This window comes from Prionailurus bengalensis, chromosome B3 (assembly GCF_016509475.1).
Source record: "Prionailurus bengalensis isolate Pbe53 chromosome B3, Fcat_Pben_1.1_paternal_pri, whole genome shotgun sequence".
In the NCBI taxonomy this organism is placed as follows: domain Eukaryota; kingdom Metazoa; phylum Chordata; class Mammalia; order Carnivora; family Felidae; genus Prionailurus; species Prionailurus bengalensis.
The window spans coordinates 12,459,648-12,473,978 of NC_057355.1; the positions used below are offsets into that span (position 1 = coordinate 12,459,648).

The 14,331-nt window shown below is 46.4% G+C and overlaps 1 long non-coding RNA gene across 1 annotated transcript in view; it reads left to right on the forward strand.

Annotated features, from left to right (window-relative positions):
- Positions 1–1,622: 1,622 nt before the first annotated feature.
- LOC122468276 overlaps positions 1,623–14,331 on the forward strand; it is a 29,400-nt gene continuing 16,691 nt past the window's right edge. Inside the window, exon 1 of the long non-coding RNA XR_006293186.1 lies at positions 1,623–2,159. This is a non-coding gene — a long non-coding RNA (uncharacterized LOC122468276). The remainder of the gene's footprint in view (positions 2,160–14,331) is intronic.

Sequence of the window (14,331 nt, forward strand, 5' to 3'; positions counted from 1 at the left end):
CATCCATTTCTTGCGAACCAAGAAAGATTGTCCTTTATATGTCCCACCTGGTGATTTAAATAACTTTACCATTTCTCTTAGAAAATTATTCCCATGGAAAATGATTCCCTCAACCTCCTGACCTTTCATTGGTTGCTGTCAGCCTGGGGGCAGCACTTTGTTTCCAGCTGTTCTTAAAAGCTTCTTCTCCAGCTTTAACCCTTTGAAGGCTTGCAGGGGTGACTGGGGGTGGGGGATGGGTGGGGGGGGAAGGGTCACCTTACACATCTGTATCCCCACGACTTCAGGTCAGAGTGAGCCACGCCGGACACATACAGTGGTGGCTGGGAAAAAAAAAATAGAACATCCCCAACTCGTTCTGTTGTAAATAGCAACCATTTGGGAAAGTTCTGATGTGGGCGGATCTTTAGTGTCCAGCCAAGAGGAGCTCCTAGCAGTGAGAGCGAAGGTGAATTCCTGAGAGGAACTTGGTAAGGCTCACGTGTATTCACCCCTGACGCCGCATCTTCCTGGAAGCACATTTGGAGTTTCAGGGTTTGTGACATTCTTCGACGTCACCTAAGACCATCCAGAATCCTTACCGGCTTCGTGAAATTCTGCGCGGGTTACTGTTTCTTCTGTCTACTTTCCAGGGCACGCAGACAGCCTGCTTCAGGGTCTCCCCCAAGAACACTCAGCGCTTCCCTGCCTTGTTTTCTAGACGTCTTATCTTTCCTTCCATTTTTGCCACCCAGTCGGGGGTGTCCTAGGTGCTAACAGGGAGATGCCTGCGTTTCATCACAATAGCCATTGGATATTCCCCTTTTTGAACAGAAAAGGAGCCCTGAACCCGAGCTGGGTCAGGTGCACATGTAAAGCACAGATGGAGGGAGGGCTGACAGGCAGCCTCTGCTGGAGCCCCACTGGGGAGCCCGGTGGATGGCCCCGGGGGGAAGGAGACTGAGCTGAGGGCTGGGCCAGGAGGCAGCAGCCAGGGTGGAGGCCCTGGTGTGAGCTCTGCGGAACCAGCTGTATGCTTCTAGAACAACTCCCTGCACTTCAGAGACATGGTGCTGGGCGTCTGCAGCCTGGAGGGGAAAGAAACCTTTCCGGACGGGAACTACACCTGCTCTCCTTTGGAGAGCGTGTGATTATCCCCAAAGGAACAGGAGGCCTTGGAGACCCGGAGAGAGACTTAGGGCTTCTCCACTGGATGCTCCCGCCCGTGGCTGTGTGTTCTGGGGGAAGGCGCCTCCGCGTTCTAGGCCTGACTTTCTTCATTTGTTTGGGGACCCCTGTTTGCAGGGATGAGAGCTGGTACGATCTCTGAGATCTACAAGCTATAAACCCCTTCTAGGGAGTTAATTGTTAACTCAATTGTAAACTGTTGGTGGCGGTGGGTGTGACCCCCTCCTGGGTGATTTGCATTTTATAACACACTCCTAGGAGACCAGAATTCCTTGAAGACCCTAAAAGAATGGAGTCTTAATGGTGGCATGAAGTGTGTGTGTGTGTGTGTGTGTGTGAGAGAGAGAGAGAGAGAGAGGGAGAGAGGGTAGGGGAGGGAGAGAGAAAATGGGGGCGGGGAGGGAGGGAGAGAGATGGTTTTGTTTAAAATTCCTCATATCTTGGGATGAGCACTGGGTGTTGTATGGAAACCAATTTGACAATAAATTTCATACATTGAAAAAATAAAATAACATTCCTCATATCTTCGATCTGTCCCAGCTATACTGAAGGATGAGGATTTTAGGACTCTTCTGTGATACTCAGACCCAGGGGACACTCATGGTGGGATGTGCAGGAACTTTTAAAACTATTTTGATTTAACTACAACCATTCCATAGGAGCTAACTGGGTATCAAGGCAGTGTGATCGTCATTTCATGGTTGTCTGGGATTCTGGAAGTGTGGGATTACCAGATGGGGGCCAGGAGATTAGGTGATGCCTCAAGTCTCTTCAGTAGCACGAGGTGGCCCTGTGAGCCAGCTCTGGCGTGCATTCTCTCATTTCTTACCCCTTATCTTCGACACAGGGTCCCGAGTGTGTTCACCATCAGAGCATAAGTGCCTCCAGGCTGAAGCTTGTCTGGCTGGTTCGCTGCTGGGAGCTAGAGCCTGGCAGACAACAGGTGCTCATTGACTTGTGGTTGACATCTGCTGTTATTATCTGCTTCACAGGTAAGACTCTTGAGACTCTGAGAAGTTCCTTCAGCTGGAGAGTGGTCCGTGCAGGCAGCTCTTGGATCTGTGGGGCCTCCCGGGTAGGTGGTCGCAGGACAGGCCGAGCTTGTCCTCTGCTGCTGAGTGAGGGGTCTGAACCGGGGCTTCCCTCCCCCTCCAGGCCAGGCTGTCTCGGCTGCTGGCCTTGGTAGCTCTTCAGGACAGAGTCTTTGAGGCTGAAAGTAAACCACACCCCCCCCCCCAACCCAACACCTCCCACCTCGCTTTCTCTGAGATGAAAAAAGCGAGCTTGTCATTTCAAAGAAAAGGGCCGACGGTATGTCAGTGATATAACGATTCAAACTTTCAAGCAAATATGAGAATTTTGGAAGACTTACGTCCACCATCACAAGCTTGGTAGCTTCCCGATACTTCAAGACTCTTCTGATGAGGTTGGTAGTGATATTAACAAACGTGCCTTTTTTGATACTGTGTAAAGATATATGTCAACATACAGAAGATCTGTTCAGCTCTGTGAATTAATATTTCCTAAATGATCAACGAACAGTGCTACAAAACCATACGTGGATAAAGATCCATTGAAAGTGCAAGATAGTCCAGTGAGATTTTACTGAACAGTATGCAGAAAGCTCATTGATATCATTTTGGATTCCGCGTTGCAAATAGCCCTTAGGAAACTACCATGTATGAGTTGTAGTGTATTATTCAAGAAGAATATCTAAAATTATCAACAAAGGCTATTAAAATACTCCTTTCTTTCCCGACTGTGTATCTTCATATACTTTAACCCAAACAATGCAGTACAACCAGTAGAATGCAGTATCTGATTGTCATTTACTAAGGGACACATTGAAAAAATTTGGAAAAAATGAAAACACAATGCTTCTCTCCTCACTAAATCACTTGTTTTAGAGAGTATTGTTATGTCTTGGGGTGCCTGGGTGGCTCAGTTGGTTAAGCATCTGACTCTTGATTTCAGCTCAGGTCACGATCTTGTGGTTCATGAATTTGAGCCCCACATTGGATGAGCTCCGTGTAATAAGACAGGATCCCAACAGTAAAAAAAATGGGCAGAGGACACAAACAGGTAATTTATGTTAAAAAAAAAACCCAACAGGCATATGAATAGTTGCTTGAACTCTATTAATCAGAGAAATACAAGTAAAAATGTAACATTACTTTATACGTACCATTGGCAAGTGTAGAGAACCATGTAATGACAAGTGGTGGAGGGCTGTGAGGACCGAGGAAACTCTTGCTGGCAGTGAGAAAAGTACAGCCATTCTGGAAAGCAATCTACTAGTTGTGCTTTCAGTTAAATATACATGGTCCTTCTGACCTAGCAATCCTACTTTTTGGGTCTATGAACAAAAGAAATTGTCACATAGTCATTTGACCCATGTCTACTTGCTTATCCCAAGCTGTGGTGGAAATAGGTGCTGGGAGACTTCCAAGCGCCCCTCACCGTGGGTGGATTGGGATCATGTGAATACACATTAGCGGATGTACATATGCCATGGGTCTGTCACAAAGAAAGTGCCAGGAGAAATGCGAAGGAAGCAGAAGTGACCCCATGACAATCTTATTTGTGTGACTTGAGATTATAGTGGTAGAGAGCAATTCATGTTTTGCAAGAAAACAAATGGTAAGGTCTTGTATGAGGTTTCTAGGGGTGCTAGAAAATATCACAGACTGAGTGGTCTAAAACAAGAGAAATTTATTCTCTTGCTGTTCTAGAGGCCAGAAGTCCGAAATCAAAGTGTCGGTATGGTTGTTCTGGAGACTCTGAGGAAGAATCGATTCCATGACTCTCTCCTTGCTTCTGGTGGTGGTTGGTAATCTTTGGTGTTCTTTGACTTGTGGATACATCACTCCGGTCTCTGCCTTTGTCTTCCTTCTGTGTGTGTCCGTGTCTTTCTCTGTGTCCACATTTCTCTCTTCTTATAAGGACAAGGGTCATGTTGGATTTAAGGCCAACTGTGATCTAGGATGACCTGACTGTGATTTGATTATAGCTGCAAAGAGCCTATTTTCAAATAAATTCTGGGTAGACATGAATTTTTTGGTGGGGTAACTATTCAACTGAGTATATCCCTCAGACATATGAGAATGGTTGGCCATATCAGGGAAGGGGATGAGAATGGGAAACGGTGATAAATAGGTTTAAACAAGCAAGCAAACAAGAAGTAAACAAAAGATGGGCCTTTAGGGAATCAAGGATTGTCCACACAGTCAATCCCACAAAAAAGAAATTCCTTGCATCAGTCTTGGCTCTAGATTCAGGAATACAACAGCAACAACAACTAACCTTAAATAAAGTGTCCCTTGAGAATTTTTAACTGCAATCTGGGCTTCGCATGGGTTTAGAGTGAGAATTTACACTGAGTCCAAGATCCAAAGGACCACAAGAAGAGAATTCATTGAGTCTGAGGTAGTAATGATTTGGGGGAACCTCCTGCCATTTGGCTTAGTAAATACAAATGCTCTTGGAAGAAAAAAAAACCTCTTTATTCAGGCCTTAGAGAACTTCCAGAGACAGTTTCTTAAAAACCAAGAGGGATACATAGCGCATGTAACTTCTACACATGTAGAGAAAGAAAATTAAGGCAAATTACAATCATTGTTAAAGATGGTAAACAGAGGGGAAAAAATAACTTGGAAAAAACAACTTCCAGAAAGCACAAAAAGAGTATAATAAATTCAAATATTTTAGTATTTACCATCTATACGTATATGTGCGTGTGTGTGTGTGTGTGTGTGTGCGCGCGCGCGCGCAGGTGTGTGTGTATATTCTAAACTTGGTTTGGACAGATTGTCAGAATGGCTTAAACATAAATAAAAAACAGTGACATGCTTTTTAACTGAAACATCAGGACACAGAAACATAAGCATGAAAAGATTTATTAGCAAATAGTCTGTAAAGGCTCGTTCAAATAGCTCATTCACGGAGCTATATTCACGTCAGGCAGAATATGCTTTACAGTGAAAAGGTTTTACTAGAGTAAACCCAGAATGTAAGATTAAGTTAGATGGGAAATTAATGGTGTTCATTAGATTACAGAAATTAAGGAAGAAAAAGCATATAAACTTTGCAATTGATATAGAGAAGTTGTTCAGTACCACTTAGCATTTATTCATGATAAATATTCGCAGTGAAGTAGAACTTTTAAAATCTGATAAAGGCACTTCCCTAAATAATCCATGGCACGTCTCATACTTAATGATGAACCTTTAGAAACACTTTAAAATAAGAAGCAGGACCAGGATGCCTACTCTAGCTGCATCTTTTAAACTTTGTACTGCGATCCTAGACAAAGCAACAAATTAAATGAAATGAAGGAAGAACGTTATTACTTAGACATGAAATTCTATACAGAAAGCCTAAAAGGTCTACAGGCAAATTATTAAAATTATTAATGGTTTCTGTGAATATAAAATGAACACAATTTAAGTTGCATTTCGAGGTAGCCATCAGAATATGTGATAGCATTTAAAACAAATAGAAATACGGTACCTGGGAGATAAATCTAAAAGCAGATATGTAAGACTCTTGCAGATGAAATATATAAAAGTTCATTTAGGTCTTTAGATTGTGCAATTTGTTGGCATCTGATTGCTCATAATATTCTCTTATTATTGCTTGTACATCTGTGGTGTGGGTTGTGATCTCTCCTCTTTCATTCGTGACCTGATTTATTTGGGTCCTTTCCTTTTTCTTTTTGATAAATCTGGCTAGGGGTTTATCAATTTTGTTAGGTTTTTAAAAAATACCTAAGTAGGGGCGCCTGGGTGGCACAGTCGGTTAAGCGTCCGACTTCAGACAGGTCATGATCTCGCGGTCCGTGAGTTCGAGCCCCGCGTCGGGCTCTGGGCTGATGGCTCAGAGCCTGGAGCCTGTTTCCGATTCTGTGTCTCCCTCTCTCTCTGCCCCTCCCCCGTTCATGCTCTGTCTCTCTCTGTCCCAAAAATAAATAAAAAACGTTGAAAAAAAATTAAAAAAAAATACCTAAGTAAGTGAAAATACATACCATGTTTATGGATAGGATAATTGAATATCATAAGGGAGATAATGTTCCCCAAATTGATCTATAACAATTCCAAATGGAATTTCCATTGGTGTATCACAAACTGAAGTTTTCAATAGAAGATCAAGGGACCGCCAAGGCCTCCCTGAAGAAGCACAAACGGGGGAGGATATTCACTGGATACAAAGATTTAAGATGAAGCTAGAATAATTAATATCTTGAGGATCCTCTTGGATGGGACCTTTGGCTGGCTCTTCCCCGCAAACAGCAACCACAAAACCCCACTTACCTTTGCCAGCTACCTGTGGAAGTAAACCTTGCTCCAGTGCTGGGCCACCAGGCAGGGAGGATGAATCACGGCCTTTCATCCTTAGTCTCTCCCCAGGTAGGTGTAGACGCCAATCCCTGTGACCCCTAAATGCTCCGTGTTAACACAAACTTTTTCAAATGTTTATTTACGTGTGTGTCAGAGAGAGAGACAGAATGGAGAAGGAGCACAGAGAGAGGGAGAGAGAGAATCCTAAGCAGGCTCTGTGCTGTCAGTGCAGAGCCCAACACAGGACTCGATCCCACGAACCGTGAGATCATGACCTGAGCTGAAATCAAGAGTCAGACGTTCAACCGCGGGAGCCACCCAGGTGCCCCTGTGTTAACGCTTTTGAAGTTTCTTCACGCAGCCTGAGGTCAAGCGACAGAGCCCACGTACCGTGGAGGTGTGTGGGAACCCCTACAGCCCAGTTCAACTCCTCTGAAGAAACCTTCTCTCTCTTGCCACCTTTGGAAGGAAGGAGGTGGGTGACCGGCCCTTGCAGGCAGAAGTGGCATTCTGCCTCCTGCACGCACAGCCTGCTATGCCCACCACATGACTTCGTGATGGGGGCGCCCAGCGTCACTGCTGTTTTCAGCTTTTCAGGCCCCTCGGGCTCCTGCCCAAACAGAAAACTCTGAGACAAAAAGGAAGAGTTGCATATCATGTGCTATTACAGTGATTCTAAAATAGTTGGGGCTGTGACGAACGGGACCAGATCAACTCCTGCTGACTGCTCATCTCTGTCTCCTTTGTGTGTGCCCTTTTTGCTCGGCGGGGACAGTGGTTGTTTATCAGCAGAAATCACTGAACGTACTGAAGCACGGAATTAGGGGTGGTGCCGGGCTCGTCTTCAAGCGACGGTGATTTGTGGCCTGCATCAAGAGAAACGGCGAGTGCCGAGGCCCAGGCTCGGGAAGATGTGACAGACGTGGATCTGAATTTCGGCTCTAAGCCATCCAGCTGTAGAGCTTGTGTTACTTAACTTTTCTGAGCCTCAGTTTTCCTATTTGTTAAATGAGGACAGTGACGCCCCCTTGCAGGGACGTGTGTGACACTTGCAAAGCCCAGAGTAGAGGGCTGAGGTTGTGAAGCGGTGGCTTAAGGCATCATCTTCTCTTTCCTTTGCTAAGCTTGGAATAGAGCAAAGGTGTGTGTGTGTGTGTACATGTTCTGTTTGTGTCTGTGGGTCTGTAGGACTCTGTTTCTCTCCATTCCCTATGTACTGCACATAAACAGTATCAGATAGCAATCATGGTAACAGATGGGGATATTGGCCAACTAAAGTTGCAAGAGAGTGGCCCTTGCCTTTGTTTTAGACCATACCTGCTGAAGCTCACCTTCTGTGATAAGGAATCCCTGACACCCCTACCTTCCTCTTCCCTATTTGCTGGCAGCAGCCTAGAATCTGGGTCCTACGTGTTGGAAGTGATAGATTACCCTTTCTGTGCATGAGCACAAGAGAAGTAGGTGGAGAGAGGGAGGGACGAGCCCTGAGGAAAAGTTACTAAAACAAACACTCCTGGGGTGTCCTACTGCTTTCTTGGGACTCTGGGCATCGTAACCCTGGGGTGTTTCCTCTCCTAAGGAGAAGGCTTCCGGGATTCAGTGAACATATATATATATATTTTTTACTGCAATTTCATGGGTCTCCTTTGGTGGGTGTGATGTCTTAACATCTTGGGGGTATTTGAGCCTTAAAGCGCACTTCCCCGATCAGACACTTCTACCCCCTTCCCTGAATCAGACACTTCTCTCAATGCAATTGCCTTACTTTCGACCTGGGCTGGTATCTATCTCCAGACTTCTTGTCCAGCTGCATGAAGGCAGCAATGGTCACGAAGCATCAAGGGACAAGTGGGGTGATTCCCGTGAGTGAGAAGCATGGCATCCATGTGAAGGGCTCACATGAAGAGGGCACAGGTCCCCATGGGGACGCGTTGGGATCCCCTCATCCAGAAAACCAGCTACAGAGGAAGGAACCACAGGGAGATGGTCTAAGGAAGGGATTTGGATGATCAGAGCTCTCTACAGATGACAAGGCTAACATCAAGAGGCAAACGTTTCCTTATTGGATGTGAACAAAAATGACATGGGGACCACGTAGTGGAGCTATGGTAGGAGGGTCCCAATTGTCAGATGAGATGCTGGCTCAAGTAGTTTTATATTTCCTATCAACTCTGGAGGACATGAATTCTAGGGTCTGGTGTTATTCTCGCCCTGTCCCCATTCAGGACCTCATGGCCTTTTCTTCAGTGTTTGTGGGATGGTTTTGGCCGGATCCTATTGAAAGAACTGAGGTACATTTGGAGGAGACACTGGCTGTGATAGTCTGTGTTGGAGTGTGATGCTTTGTAGGTTGCAGTGAAATATTTACCCGGAAGAACTGGGATTTGTATCATCGAAAGGCTAAGTTCAAGTCCTGGGAGCACAGTGAGGCCTTTCATAGGAAAAGGGGACAAAAGGAAGGGCCAGGAAGAAAATGAGGTGTAAAGTGGGTAAAAGTGAAGGGTTGGGGCAAGTGGAGGGAGAGAGCAAAAGGGAGGGAGGGGGAGACAGCCCGTCTGAGCAGCAGCAGGGCACCTGCAGGCGTGGGGGCAGCCCATGGCTGGTCTGTTCTGGGGCAGTGGTCCCCAGACAGCAGGATTGCCCTTGGAAGTCAGGATTGCCCTGACCCCACCCATCAGGAGTGCAGGTCCTGTGTGGAAGGTTTCATGTGGTGCCCAGGGCAGTTACTGAAGAGCGGTCAAGAGTAATTCAGGAATAGGCGCTTCTCTAAAGAAGACATCCGGATGGCCAGCAGGCACATGAAAAGATGCTCAATGTCGCTCCTCATCAGGGAAACACAAATCAAAACCAGACTCAGATACCACCTCACACCTGTCAGAGTGGCTAAAATGAACAAATCAGGAGACTATAGATGCTGGAGAGGATGTGGAGAAACGGGAACGCTCTTGCACTGTTGGTGGGAATGCAAACTGGGGCACCCGCTCTGGAAAACAGTGTGGAGGTTCCTCCAAAAATTAAAAATAGGTCTACCCTATGACCCAGCAATAGCACTGCTAGGAATTTACCCAAGGGATACAGGAGTGCTGATGCATAGGGGCACATTGTACCCCAATGTTGATAGCAGCACTTTCAACAATAGCCAAATTATGGAAAGGGCCTAAATGTCCATCAACTGACAAGTGGATAAAGAAGATGTGGTTTATATACACAATGGAGTACTACATGGCAATGAGAAAGAATGAAATCTGGCCCTTTGTAGCAACGTGGATGGAACTGGAGAGTGTGGTGCTAAGTGAAATAAGCCATACAGAGAAAGACAGATACCATATGTTTTCACTCTTATGTGGGTCCTGAGAAACTTAACAGAAGTCCATGGGGGAGGGGAAGAAAAAAAAAGAGAGGGAGCTGAGCCAAACCATAAGAGACTCTTAAAAAATTGATAATAAACTGAGGGTTGATGGGGGGTGGAAGGGAGAGGGGAAAGCGGGTGATGGGCATTGAGGAGGGCACCTGTTAGGATGAGCACTGGGTGTTGTATGGAAACCAACTTGACAATAAACTTCATATTAAAAAAAAAAAGAGTAATTCTGGATAATCGAGAGGTAAACTCTCAAAGGGAGCACAAGGCCTGGGTAGTTCGGTTAGAATGACAGAGGAACTTTGCAGGCTCAACTCATTTCCCAGGGGATGATTCGTGAAAGCAGCCCTCCAGGGGCACTTACCCCCTTGCCAGGCATGCCTCCCACAGGAATCCCTTAGTGACCACAACATTTCAAAACGACAGCTGTTTTTCATTTGAGTTTCACATTCGATGAGACAGAAATGCAGGAGGAAGAAAGGGAGGGTCAGAGCCATACAGCCACTAAGCGGCCAAGCTGGGCATCAAGTCTGGGTCAGCCTGACCCGGGGTCCTCAGGCCACAGAGTGTTCAGGCTGGAGAAGACACTTGAGCGTCTGTCTCCCAATCTGCTGTTTTTACAGAGGGAAAACCGAGGCCTTGCAGAGAAATGCAGGGCGTTCCTTGAAGGCTCACATTTGGGCAGAGCTGGGATTTGAAGGCCTGGAAGTTTGACCCAGGTCCTCTGCTCTTTCTCTTTTGGTCTGGGTACTGAGGAGCCCGGCTTCCTGCCCCGGTTCCCTCATCGACGGCTGAGCAAACCTCAGGCTATTTCCTCGGGTGTAAGCGAGAGTCCTTCAGCGTCGTGAATTCCTGGCCCAGGGCTGCTATTATCAGGACTGATTACATGGCTGGGGAGTGCTGAGCCTTTTCTTTTCTTTTTTTTTAAATAAAAAAAAAACTTATTTATATTTGGGACACAGAGAGACAGAGTGCAAGCAGGGGAGGGGCAGAGAGAGAGGAAGACACAGAATCGGAAGCAGGCTCCAGGCTCCGAGCTGTCAGCACAGAGCCTGATGCGGGGCTTGAACCCTGCATGGGATCATGACCTGGGCCAAAGTCATACGCTTAACCGACTGAGCCACCCAGGTGCTCCGTGAGGAGCCTTTTCTTAGGGTTTAAAGGCCACTTAAAAAACACTATTAAACATTATTAGTTTTTTAAACTACCCTGATCTGTTTGTAACCAGCACCACTTAGAACGGTGTGTATTTAAAAGTAGAGAAATGATCCAAAATTTAAACTACAATTCTTGTCGTTTCTTGGTTGGCATAAGGAATATTGAGTTTTCTAAGTGCTCATATGAGATATGAAATACCTGGGCAGCAGAAGCAATTTGCTACTGAAATTGGAACCTTGCAAATCAATTAACAGGAAGTAGAGCATGCATTTTCTCCTCAGCCAAAAAATTTATTCTTCAGAGTGACATCTGGCTGCTCACCGCACATCATAATCAAGCGACGGGGATCTCCTGCAAGGTGGCTCTGCATCTGGGTGAAGCCAGAAAGAAAAACTTATCTGAAAAGCTGTGAATCTTTTAAGGCATATGATTTTGTATTTTCAAGACTGAAACAGCCTTAGGAATTTGAGGGGTTTCAGAAAGCAAAATTTAACTGCAATTCATCCCCTAATTGAATCATGCCAAGCAAAAATCCCGAGTTCCTCTGGGTGACACTTCACTGCAATTTTGGCAGGTCTAGGGCCCGGGGCAGAGGCTCAGATGGCAGGAGGCTGGCCCCAAGAGGGCTGTCTCCAGGCACCCAGTGCAGGCTGCTCTCTTTCAATGCTATGGGGATATGTCATAATACAAGATTGGGAAAGGAGCTTAGGGTTTCTTGGCAGGGTGATTCTCAGTCCTGGCTGCACAGTGGAATTTCCTGGGATGCTTTTTTTATTTCCTATAAATGTTTAAAATGTTTATTTGTTTTGAGAGAGAGGAAGAGAGCAGGGGTGGGGCAGAGAGAGAGAGAGAAAGAGAGAGAGAGAGAATGAGAATCCCAAGCAGGCTCCATGCTGTCAGCACAGAGCCCGACGTGGGGCTTGATCCCTCGAACCATGATGTGAGATTATGACTTGAGCTGAAATCAAGAGTTGGATGCTTAACCAACGGAGCCACCCAGGCACCCCTGGGATGCTTTTTAAAACCCATGGATGCAGGGCCCTACTTCTAGAGACTGCGATTCAGGTGAGGCCGTTGGAGCTCAGCATCTGTATTATTTAAAGGATACCCGGGTGATTCTAAGGTGCAGGCAGTGTTGGAACCCTGGCTTCTCACAGAGAAGTAATGTGGGGATTAAATGAGGAAAAGGAGAAAAAGCAGACCCAGAACAGTTTCTGGTACCTAGGTGCTTAAACATGGTGGCTTCCCTCCCCTTGTCTCCTGTGGTGACCACTGTCTTTGCCCCTCCCCCATTCCATTGATATCCTTCTTCCCATTGTTCCTGTTCCCTGCCCCCTCTGGGTTCCCGATGAACTCATATAGGCAAAAACCTTTGCAAATCCCATCTAAGTGCGACCCTGTATGTGTGTGTGTGTGTGTGTGTGTGTGTGTGTGTGCGTGCGTGTGCACCTGCACAAGCACATGTGTGCAGAGTGGATTCCATACCCTCTTCAGAGGCAGGTGGCTGGGTGGGAAGCGTGGATTCTCTGATTTCCAGCAGGGTGTAGGGAGCTCATCCTTTGTCCACCAGGGGAACTTCTTGGAGCATTCGCTGACATTGTAACTTGGGCGTCTGGTCTGCCAGTGCAGAATGTCCTCGGCTAGAGACGGGGGGCCTGAATGGGGGGAGAGTTGCATGTTCCTACGGCTTGGAGATGGACGCTTGGGAGTGAAGAAGGGAGGGTGATTCCAGGCCCGAGCTCAGCATTGTCCAAACACCCTGCGTGGGAGGGGTGGGCAGCCCGGAGTGCTACTGGCTGGAGACGGGGTAGCAGAAGCTAGGAGGTCCAGGCGTGCGTAGTCAGTCGGTGCCAATGCATTTTGCTTTTTTTTCTTGCTACCTTTAGGTCCTTGGGCCTTGGTGCTATTGCGTATTTAGGCACCTGGGCCGAGAAGACATGCACTGAAGTGTCCTTTTCTAGCATGAGGCACGGGCTCTTTCATCTCTCGAAGGGTCACAAGAGAAGCCACCTGACCCAGGGTGTGAGATGTTCTTGCTTCATCATGGCTGATCTTAGGGAGCAGAGGCACACAAAGCCCAGGCTGCCCCTACTCAGTGCTGTGGCAAATGGAATATGAATTATTTGCAGGGTGGCCATGGGGAACTGGTTTCTCTGCTGGCTAGCTGCACTGGCCTAGAGAGACCCAACCAGCCTCTTCAAACAGCCAATAAACTACCCTATGTAGCTTGCCCACCTTGGCCTGTCCCTCAAATGCCCTTCTCTTCAGGTACCAGGTGAGGGACCTTTCTTGGAACAGCTAATTTCTCTGATATGGCTCCCTCCTTATGTATGCCCTCCTCGTGTACAAATATGCTGTCCATATAGGTGATGTGATAACGCTCCTGTTAAACATTTATTTGGTGATTGTTTGCCTTTGTAGTTAAGAAGTGGCTTTGGCTCTGCTTTTTAGTTTCCTTTAAATTGTAGAGGATTTCAGAAAGCCCGAATAACCTTGGAAGAATGTTTGAAACGAGCTTAACTTTATGTTTAAGATGAGCTTTAATTGACCATAAAGATGAAAGATTCTTACCAAAGACGGGTATTGGAAAGACATACATCCATGGTTTTATTTCCTTATTACTGTTTGTATTGGAATTAAACTCTTCCAAATGAAGAGTGTAGGAGTAAAATTATGGGCCACTTCTGAGATTAACGCCCTTAATATGGCGCATCTAGACATAGAGAGAGCTTTTCATCAATACTCTGCCAATACGAGTCTGCTGCCCTCCGGGGTGAAATCGCCCGGGGCTGGGAGAGTAATTTGATCTTGGAGTGACTTTAATCAATGTGCTCCTGTTAAGCAAATATTTCCAATTTTTTCAGCAGGTTTGTTTGCTGTGTAAATTTCTTTTCTCTGCCAACATGCTGAGCTGGCGCCATTAATTTCCACAGGTGGGATGGGGTTGTTGGCTTCCCTGGGTTACTTCTTGGTGTGCTGGGAGCTGGGATAGAATTTCATGAGCCGTTCCAGCCAGCTGCTGAGCACCTGGGGCAACGTTTACAAATGACTTGGGGTGACCACCCTCTAGCACCAAGTGCCCCCCACGTTGATGAGGAAGGTTCAGTTGTCTGAGGTTTACTTTGGATGCATTTTTAATCATAGTGGTTGGCAAAGACAGGAAGTCTGGGCCAGGAATGAAATATCTGAGAGCCACAGATGTTCAAGCTCGGGGGAACTTTCTGGAATGGCTTCTCCTGCAGATTCTGCCTATGGCAGTGGAGGAGATTATCTGAGGTCTGTTCCTAAGTCAGTAGCTAAGGAGGCAGAATT